The 10,881-nt window shown below is 36.0% G+C and overlaps 1 protein-coding gene across 2 annotated transcripts in view; it reads right to left on the bottom strand.

Annotated features, from left to right (window-relative positions):
* Positions 1-10,881, bottom strand: part of CTXN3 (cortexin 3) — a 49,399-nt gene that overhangs the window by 29,054 nt on the left and 9,464 nt on the right. Inside the window, exon 2 of one of the 2 annotated variants that reach the window (XR_002779868.1) lies at positions 920-1,137. The exons of the other annotated variant lie outside the window; for it this stretch is intronic. The gene's annotated coding sequence lies outside the window, so the exon portion shown is untranslated. Of the gene's footprint in view, positions 1-919; positions 1,138-10,881 lie in introns of those variants that run through there. 2 annotated transcript variants of the gene reach the window in all.

Below are 10,881 nucleotides of genomic sequence, written 5' to 3'. Positions count from 1 at the left end.
TGGGAACGAGAACACCTGCCTTCTCAATCCCACCACTGAACATTGCTCAACCGTGGGGAAAGAGGCACAAGGAGATGGAGGAAATCCTGGTTTTGACTGAGTATTTACCAAAGAGACTGAGAGTGAATCTACAAGCAACACAGATTATCTAGAACTAGATAAAATTTTCTGCTATTAGGCAGAATGAGAAACTACTCTATTTTGAGTTCAGGATTTGACAATAAATCAAGTTGCATTTGTTTAGCACACCTCGGTTGCGACAATATGTTCTATGACCGACTGTGTGATTTTTAATTTCACTCACAAGATTTAAAACTAATATTCAGAAATTCTGGAAGTACCAAATGGTACTCAGAATAATTTTTGAGTTGTAAATAAGGTAGCAGTTTTGCTGGGGGAATGCAAAACAGACTGAACAAAAAATTCTTATGTTTTTAAAACCATAGTTTGCTATATGTTTTAATTCACATGCTTTAAAAGTTACTGTCTGATAGTGTTGTAATAGTCTTGTCTTCACTATTTATTTTCAAGTAAATGAAAGGAGTAAGGATATGTTTTCTAGGCAAATCAAAGAGACTGCAGAATCACCCATACAAAAAAAAATATTTTCTTACGGATAAGCTGCAAAAGTTATTAGCTAAGAACTACATCTTTTAAATCTGATGTTAGGATTTGGGACATAAAATATAAACACAGGAATTACTTTGTCACAGAGAAAAATGCAAATTCTCTACATATGCAATTAATTCAGGTAAAATGCAACCGAAATATTTCTGATCTTTCCCAGTCATGTGAAAATAAACCTAAAATGATTTTTCCTCTAATAAAACAAAAATTGACTTTGAACTTCATTAGTAACTTTTATAAACAAAACTAAAGAAAAAGACATTTTCATTTCAATAATTCCCATTAGTTATTGTTATTTTATTTGTCAAATCCCAGTACAAAAATCAAGGAAGGAAGACTTTAATAAATTGAATAGATCAACTTTGACAGCAATGTTCATATTGTCTGAGAGAGAGCATGGATCAAAATCAACTGAGAAGAGAATACACCCGTAGGCATAGGTGCTGAGGCATCCTCTACTTACTGAGAGTCAGTGTCGCTGACGAGTATACAATATGTCTTCCTGATTGGCTGAGGCAGAAAGTAAAAACAATATCTCATTTATGAATTTCTCAGACATTACCTAATACTAATATCATTCTAAATACTTACACATTCTCAACAACTGACTCTCGTTAAATCGATAGCATTAATTTATACAAAATAAAATGCACCAAGAATATCTAATAACCACATATTTCTTTTATAACATCACTAAAATTATACATCTGGAGATTAATAAGTGTTGGGGCATACTTTTTAGCCCATGTAAGGAATGACTCAATCAGATAATCTCTACTGTATTGAACTGAGAATCACAGATTTCTATAGAAAGCCTCAGTTGCCACAGTAAAAATAAAGGGTCTATGTTTTTCAACATAGTATAAGGAGCAGGGATTCCTTAAAAGAAAGCTGAGCTAAAGATGTTCTTCTGTGTTATAAGAACCCTGACCTTGCCCACCACCTCTTTGAGGTGCAGCTCCCTGCCTTCCAGGTTTCCTGCTGAGAGTACGTCTGGTACAGCGCCTCATCCAGGATGCATGACTACTGTGACCACTTAAAAAGGTGGCAACCAACACATTCCTGGAAGGATACCCAGCCCTCACTAATAGAAAACTAGAATAGAGTCTGAATGGTTGGATATAAAGGAGAATGATTCTTATTCAGGCGGAATCATGTTTTCTTCTTCATTCTTGTCTATGGAAACTGCGGGCTCTTATTAAGATTTTGATTGACAGAGAGACACCAATATTTGGTGTAAATCATAATTTTTCATTATCTTATTATTTATTCTTAGTCATATACCATCATGGAACTCATCAATAAATGAAGTGGTTTCATTGACTTTTACTACATCTATCTCTTCCCTCTGGGGGGAGGGCTGGCAACAGAGAAAAGGACTTGCACTGTCCTTGGCCAAAAGTTTTCCATTGAAGCCCATGAACCCTTTGTCCTTCCTGATGGGTGCAGAGCAGCCTTCTTGGAATCCCTCCTCATTATTTTCCTAGGGATTCCTTTTGCTTCTCTTCTGCATTGGATTTCCTGTTTCCTGCTCCCATGTCTTTCTCTGTCTTGATTCGCTCCCTCAATTTAGTGGATCATATCTTCCAGTAGTTTTCTGGAATCGAACGTCTCTCCTGTTTGATAATATCTGTATTCTACCCTATCATCTCATTATAGTTTGGCTCTGTATTAATGCTACATAGGAAATACTCTTTCTGATGTTAAAAAGAACTCTCCATTTTTCTAGCTTGTAGAGTTTGTATGATTTTCAGTGCTTTGTATGTGACTTGTTTTTCCATCTGGAAACTCTGGGAATCTTTCCTGTGCCTGGTTCTGAAATTTCACAATGATATGCCTTATGTAGGTCTATTTTCATCCACTGTTTAGGCGTCCTCTGAGCCCTTTAAATCTGGAAATTTGTGACCTTCATTCCTGGGGAAATGTCTTCAATGATTTTCTTGACGATTTCCTATCTTCTATTTTCTCTGTTTTTGCTCATTTTGAACTTCTATTATTGTGTATTAGATTTTTGGAGTGTTTTCTAAATGTCTTATCTCCTTTCACTTATTTTCTGTCTTTTTGTTATATTTTCGGAGCTATTTCTCCAACTTTATTTTCAACTCTTCCACTGAGTTTTGCACTTTTGCCAACATCTTTTTAAATCTCCAAAAAAAAAATATTGTTTGTTTTCTGAATTCTTTTTTTCTAGCATCTTGTTCTCAGTTCACTGATACACTATCTTCTCTTAACTCTTTGGAATACTCATAATAGGTTTTGGAAGATTTCTTCTTCCTCACTGGTTTCTTTTTCTGCCAAGTTGTTTTTACCTTGTGTGTTCTGGTTTTTATCTTTTATCTTGGAGGTCGTCCCTGGTTCGAAGCTCTGAACACGTGTGTCAGGCTTATTGACTTTGAGCTTCATTATCATGTGATCTAGTGGGCCATTTGACAGAAAATTGAGATGTCAGTGATTTTAAGTATTTTCTCTTAGGCTGCTCAGACTCCCCAAAGAAGAATCTTCCTGTGTCCTATCTGAGCAATGGAAGCCTAGTCAGGCATCTAAGTGCTCGGCATCCAATATTTGTAAATTCACCTAGGCCTGTTGTTTTCAGGATGGTTAGCATATCATTTATCTGGGGACTGGCAGTCTCATCTCTGCCCTCTCCATAACCTCTCTATTTTGTTGTGGAATCCATTTGAAATTTTCTGCCTTAAAGTATTAAATATGAGGAGTGTATTACCATTTCATTGACCGGATCTAGTCTTAACTCATTTATTGTTCAGATACGATTGAAGAATCTACAATATGACTTCTATGTACAGATGGAAAAACTTTGTCTCAATTATGTATAGGATTTTCTAAGCAGTAAGCTCCCCTATATACCTAGGAACCCCGATAATCAACTTATTTCTCAATATGTAACCTTTTTTCAAGTTCCAATGCCAAGAATGTAGAGCCAGCAAACTGAAATTAAGCCAGTGCTTGTAAAGAGTAAGCGCATAAGGCTCATAGTAAATGCTTAAGGTAACTAGTACCTAAATTTTTACTTTCTTTTTGTGCTATTAATTAACAATAGCCTCCCTTTTTTTAAAAGTAATTAGCTAAGAGAAACAAGATGAAATGTAAGTACTGGTGACAGTCATAAGAAACTCTTGTACAGTGTTTGTCCTTGAGTCATTTATTTTTTCACACTAGTACTCATTTCTCTTATGATTGCCCCTAGTTTCCATATCTTCATTTAGTATGAGTTTTCTCTTCTATTTGGCATTTTCTATTTGTGTTTTTTATTTTCCTTTTTTTCTACTACTTCTCCAGCCCCTCTTCTACAAGTTTCTCTCCCTGGCTTACAGAGTTAACTCATGATCAGTAACATCGTCTAGTCAACCTTCACAATTACCAATAAATCAACCAATAAATAATTTTATGAGTAAATTAAGAGTGTGTGTGTGTGTGTGTGTGTGTGTGTGTGTTAACAGAAAAATGGATGAACCCAAGAAATAAAGCATGAGAGGTACAAGAAACCACCTTCATAAATATTCTATGGTTATACGTTTTTCCATGGAAACCAGTTATGTTAAATGTACATAAAAAGTTAAATAAAAATGTGGAAGATGTATCCCTGATTAAATTTTCTCCAGCTGGCACTTTGCCCCGAAATTGGCACTGTTAGGGATGATTAGCATTCTAAAACATCCAAGTTCACAGTGTCAATGGCTTGTTTGTGAGTTTGTCTAGATAAATAGAAACTTGTTTTGATCCTGTTAATATCATTAACAAAAAATAACATGCTGGCAAGATATGGGTTTGAGCTTCTGTCCTCTCTCTGCCAAATTTCTATTTTAAATGTAATCAGAAAAGACGTATTTTTAATACTGAAAGTGGCTTGGTAATAACCAACATTTATTAAGCATTCACAACAAACCATGCAGTATGCAAAGAACATGCATTATCATATTTCATCCCTTCAAATCTTTGTGGTATTTGTAATTACTCTGCAGATTTCACAGGTGGAAAAACTGGTCGTAGATTAATAACACACCCATGACCACATAGCTGGAAAAATGTAGAATCTAGTTTTCAGGGCTCCAGTGTCCATGCTGTTAACTATGATGCTTTACTGTCTACAGTACTGGATAGAATATACTTAAAACAATTAATTTATTAGATTCATGAAACTGAATCTAAGCTGCAGTTTTGTCATCTGTAACATGGGGATCCTCATAATTACATTACAGGTTTGTGATGAAGATAAAGTGAAATAGAATATATAAAAGCACTTAGCAAATGGCTGGCACCCCGTAAATATAGGCTGGCACATAGATGGAAGAGTTGAGACTCCAAGACTGAGGAAAGGAATGTTATCAGCTCCCACTCTTTAAGTTACCTGGCCTGCTCTAAATTCGTAGGGGTGAGAAGAGGCATCTTCTCTAAAAAAAAAAAAAAAAAAAAAAAAAAAAGCTATATCTGGGGTAATCGAGATCTATTTATATACAAGGACAAAATTACTCTGAACTTCCAGAAAGTTTATGGCCGATGCTATTTAAATTAGCAATTGATTCTACACGATTTTCTGCTATTTTTAATGGTCTTCATGGGAGGGCGTTTTCTTCCTAAGATGTTTGTTAATGTTTGAAGGAATATTCCTCAGGTTCTTGTGTGGCCTCTGTCTGGGAGTTGTCAGTTACCATATCTTTTGAATAAAAAAAAAAGAAAGAAAGAAAAAGAAAACTAGGACACAAAGCCTGACGAACAAATGGGTTTTTAGAACTTGTGAATTTACGTATGAAGCTTACTAACATTATATAAATTTGATTTCATTGGTTGTACTTTAATTGATTGCCTCTATCGAAAAGAAAAATATCCGTGGAAAGCATAGTGAATGGCTGTGGCACTCTCAGTGCCCGGCGCGGCCCTGGGCACCCCATGCCTTTTGCCTTTACCTAGAAATCACAACATTTTCATACCAAGGGGAGATTTTTCGACTCGACAGCTACAAAACAGACTTCTAGGATGGTAGAAAATGGACCATTTCACTGAATGCTTGAGATCTCATCTCAAAGAGCAATCTAACAGCAATTAGATAGCCACTGTTTTTCCTATCCCAACATCTTCAGGTAAAGATAGTACAGAGAGTGTAGAGTAAAAGATACTCAGGACTGGAGAGCCTGCCCTATAAAAACAATACATAATAGTAAGAGCATAAAAGGAAGACCGTGGCCAAGAAAAAAAGGCCACAAAACTTGATGGTTTCCTAAAGTCTAAAATTAAATAAATAAATGAGCCACAGAAATACTGTTGCAGGGGGTGAGGGGCAGGTGGGGGCTGCCCAAGGCCTCATTCTGGCTCTATCGATTCGGTACTGTCCTCGGGAGAGGGCTGCTGCTTCTTAGGAAGAGAAGGGCTTTGTCACTTAGGTGTTCTTTTTTTTCCTTTTTCTTTTCTTCTATTAATTTCAAGTATACAGTACATTGGTTAGACATTTATATAGTTTATAAAACAATCCCCCTGATTGCTCTTCTTCTCCTCTGGCTCCCCACCTAGCCATTACATTACTGCTGACTGCATTCCCTATGCTGTGCTCCCCATCCCTGGGACCATCTATCAACTACTAATTTGTACTGAGCTGTTTTCTTTTGAGGAGACTATGAGTCCTAGGTGTATTCAGGTAAAAAAGAAAAAAAAAATTCAAGTCTAGTCACTCTTCACTTTGATTCTCAATTACCTCTCAATTCCTGATTTGCTCTACAATACTGAGAAGGTGGCATTCAAAACATTAGGCGTGACATCCACCAAGACATTATAATAGTCATGAATATTTACACAATTAATCACATTGCTTTAATACAAACCAAAAGCTGTTAGATATTCAAGGGAAAAATCGACAAATCCAGAATCATACAGAGAGAATTTAATACAACTAACTTAGAAACTGTTTAAGACAATAGGGTGTAGAGGATTTGACACTTATGATAACAAGACTGAATATATATTTATAGTCCAAGAAATAGAGATTACACACTATTTTCAAATACCTATAAGAACTTTATAAAAATTGATATAGGTTAGACCAAAATAATCCTCAAAATCAAAAAGCAGGAATCATACAAACCGCATTTTTATACTATGATGTAGTAACTATATAAAATTATAAAAGATAAAAAGCCTATGATTATTGAAATTAAAAAATTATTTTCTCCATGACTCAAGTTAAAGTAAGAAAGTAAAACTGAAATAAAGAATATTGTCCTCAAAATAAACTGTGATGTGCTAGTAATTAAAGCAGAAAAATAGATCCAAAGGGCAAAGTCCAGAAGCAAATGCAGGTATGTATCAGTATTTAGTATTCGTTAAAGATGGGTTTTGAGCCAATAGGGGAAGAATGTCTAATTCCAAATGGCTGGCTATTCATTTGGATAAGGAAATAAAGCTGTAGTACCTTTTTACACTCTATGTAAAAATAAAATTTATCTGGATTACAAAACAAATTTCAAACTATAATAACATTAAAAGGAAATTTAGGAGACACGTAATATTGTAATATTATAAAGGGGTTGGCCTTCTTAGTAAAGCCACAAATTTCTAAAGTCATAAAGAAAAGGATTTGATTATATTAAAAAAAAATCCAACATGAAAAACAACAATCTGAGAGAAACTGTTATTTGCAATATACAACAGATAATAGGATCTTATTCGAGATATATAAAGAGTGCCCACATATAAATAATTACCTATTGTGAGAGACTCAATATATAGACTGAAAGGCCAAACCATATGTAAAAATAGAACTCCAACATACAATCTGCAGCAAACAGCCCAAGAAGTCAAACAATTGCCCCTGTAGCATTCCACGCAAAACAGCCAAGACTTGATTATCAACTAACGGCTTCCCACCTTTCCCCCTGCTCGCATCTTTGGACCAGTAGGAGAAAGCCAAATGTGTACCCCTAACCAATTATATTGGATGCTTCTGGTGAGCCTACCTACAGTTACCTCCGCCCCCAACCTCCAATCAGGGCACACCTGAAGCTGTCTCTTTTCCACAGTGAAGCTTTCCCTCTCTTTTGCCTGACTTTGAGTCTCTGTCAAACTCAAGTGCTGGTAGCTGATTCTCTTGTTACAGCAAGCTCTGAATAAATAGACTTTGTTTTTTTCTCATTTGAGTGGTCTTCGTTTATTTCCACAATGGGAACTCTAGTCACTAATTTTTTTAATGCACGAATTTATAGAAAAAGTTTTATAAAGGCATATAAAGGCATATCTCTGTTTGCCCATTGATTGGATATGGGAGGAAGGGCTTCCACTATTTTTCCTAAATCTATCTGTGTGATTTGAAAAAAATCCCAGGCCCTTCTGTTGTGTCTCACTCTTCCAATTCCCCCTCAGATATAAACACTATGGTTTTAGTGCCACTCCAGTAGATCCTATCAGGGTACAATAAAAGTAAGGTAACCCAAAACAATGGTTTAGACCAAAAGGCGACATCTCGGAGTTTCTCTCTCTGGGATCCAGTAGTAAATAAGTCCACCGGTTAACACTTAAGCACCTCAGTACATTCACTTCTCATGTCATTTTACACTCTCTAAAGCAGTCAATGAGCTGAGATAGTATCTGTCTTAAAAACGAGTAACTCAGAAAGGGCTAATTTAAAAAGAGCCCGAGTGAGCTGTATTTAACCCGAGTGAGCTTTTGGTTTTGTTCGATTCAGTTTTATTTAGTATGTTTTCAAAATATGCCAGATTATAATGCTCATTGAAAGGGAGCAGCCATAATCGAGTGAACTAAAAACAGCTGGAGACTGACGTCCTGAATGACTTTCCCTCAAAATATAGTGAAAGAGGACAGGAAGCAGAGTCAGGGCCTCAGGAGAGAGGGACTCAGGCCTGGGAAGCCTGTCACCTCTCGAAACCATTTCGTTTGGGGAATGCAACACATAAATAGTATACTGAGGCTGACGTTTCCTTGACGGTGTTTTTAAGTAATCGGTATCTGCTTAGACTCAGAGGTCTAGAGAGGCCCAGGCTGCTTGTTTACTGACAAAGAAGAAATGTAAAACCGGGATGCAATGTGGTATCAACGTTTTAACTGTTCAGTCCTGACCGTGTACCTATGTGACTGTCTAAATAACCCAGTTTGGATGTAACCTTTGTGAATAAAGCTTGGGCCCAAAGACAGGGAGAGAGCCGAAGGCTGTCGAAGATGAGAGTTCCGATTACCATGGGGCAGTACATGTAATTATATTTAGAAAGTATTCGTTTTCCACATTTTGTTCTACTATAATAGATTTTCTTATTTTTAAGTATTAAATACCTTAAATAACTGGTGTACTGGTAAACTCAACATTTACATTTTTATATAATTTCTGTCAATTTCTAGGCTGCCCTTATCCAAACACCTCAATGTCACCTTTCTAAGCAACCAAAGGCAACTGAAATGTTGTATCTGACTAGCCCTTGGATCTTATACTTTAAAAAAATTCTGTTACAATATCGGAGCTTCCATCCAAGTGGCTCAACCTCTATTCTAGCCTAATATCTTCTAGCAAATTTTATTCAGTTCAGATAATTTATTCTGAGAAGTAAAAATGTTAGGTAACATATTCAAATTTAAACAAAAAATTATCATAAATGTCAGTGATAATGTTACTAGGAAGTGACTATAAATTCTTGGAAGGCAAACTCAGAGTAATTTGTCTCCCATAGACCCTCGATGAGTTTTGGTTAGTAATTTATGAAGATATTTTCCTGCAGCAGGACATTGTAGTTCAGTGAATAATAACCAAGCAGCAAAAATATCAAAAAACAGGTTTCAAAATAGTGCAGAAAAGAATCATAGGGCCTTTCCAACTAAAGGCGACTTGGAGAAGTCATGGAATCATTCCATGAAGCCCAAAGAGTTTTATTCTATTTTCAATGTATTTACAAATACTTGATGAATTAATTACAATATTTATAAGTCTTGACTCTTGATTTCCATGTATGACTAAAGATTATATCTAAAAGGAGATATTTCTTTGGGGTTACTTCTAGCTGAAAGTGTATTGATGGAGTTTGAGATACTTTTTTACCTGATATATTTCTGGTTTCCATTAGTCCACATTTGTTAGTGGTTAAAGAACAACTTCTCTGAGACAGACATTGACAGTTCTAAAATATGCTCACCTTACTTTCCTCTAGCCCAGACAAGACCCAAATTTACTGCTAGAACTTCTGTGTCAGGGGCCTTTTCAGACCCCATGTTTCCCAGAGAGGACAAGACCTTTTCCCTGAGAACAGATCTGAGGACTGTGGCTCATATTAAATATCACTCATGTTTATATCACTCATGTTTATATAGCATCCTTCCGATAAAGGAGAAATAGTAACTCCCGAGCATCAAAGTAACTTTAATTCCTTTATGAAACAATATGGTCTTTTAGACTCTAAAACTCTGTTGCCTCTCAAAGACATAGAAAATTGGTATCATGGAAAGAGGAATGTTATGGGCTGAATTATACACCTCCAAAATTCATATGGTAAAGGCCTAACCCCAAATACTTCAGAATGTGACTGTATTTGAAAATAAGGTCCTTAAAGATGTAAGTTAAAATGAGGTCATTAGAGTGAGCCCTAATTCAATATGACTGGTATCCTTACAAGAAGAGATTAGGACACAGATATGTTACAGAGGAAAGACCATGTGAATACACAGGTAGGAAAAGACAGCCATCTTCAAGTTAAAGAGAGAGGTCACAGAAGAAAGCCACCCTGCCAACATCTCGATCTTGAACTTCTAGCCTCTACAATTAGGAGAACATGAATTTCTGTCGTTTAAGCCACCCAGTCTGTGGTACTTTGTTATGACAGCTCTAGTTGGCTAATACGGAGAAAAAGACCTAGATGCATGACCTAGCTCTGCACTTTACTTGGACGAGTAACTTAAATCCTCAAAGTATCAGGACGTATTATTATGAATAAAGTATTATTCACCAAAATGAATGTAATGTTTTCATCAAAACCTCCTAATAGTTTTATGGTTTTGATTCTATCTCTACATGACTGGCCCCAAATGTCTACCTCCTGCCTTTTCCCTAAATATACCTTCAAAGCCATCTGTCCCCTCACATCTCTACCAGGAGGTCTAATAGGCACGCATATTTAGAATGCCAAATTTTTATAATAAAGAAGAAAATTTTTAAATATGCATATATTTTCTTATCATTACAAAAACAAACACAAGAGCAGTAAACCCAGAAGTTAGTATCCAACAAGGGCAGTGGTGGGAGAAGAGAGAGAG

This window comes from Pteropus vampyrus, unplaced genomic scaffold (assembly GCF_000151845.1).
Source record: "Pteropus vampyrus isolate Shadow unplaced genomic scaffold, Pvam_2.0 Scaffold39, whole genome shotgun sequence".
Lineage (NCBI taxonomy): Eukaryota > Metazoa > Chordata > Mammalia > Chiroptera > Pteropodidae > Pteropus > Pteropus vampyrus.
Note: the sequence above shows the minus strand (reverse complement) of the source record. Positions and strands in the feature narration are given on the sequence as shown.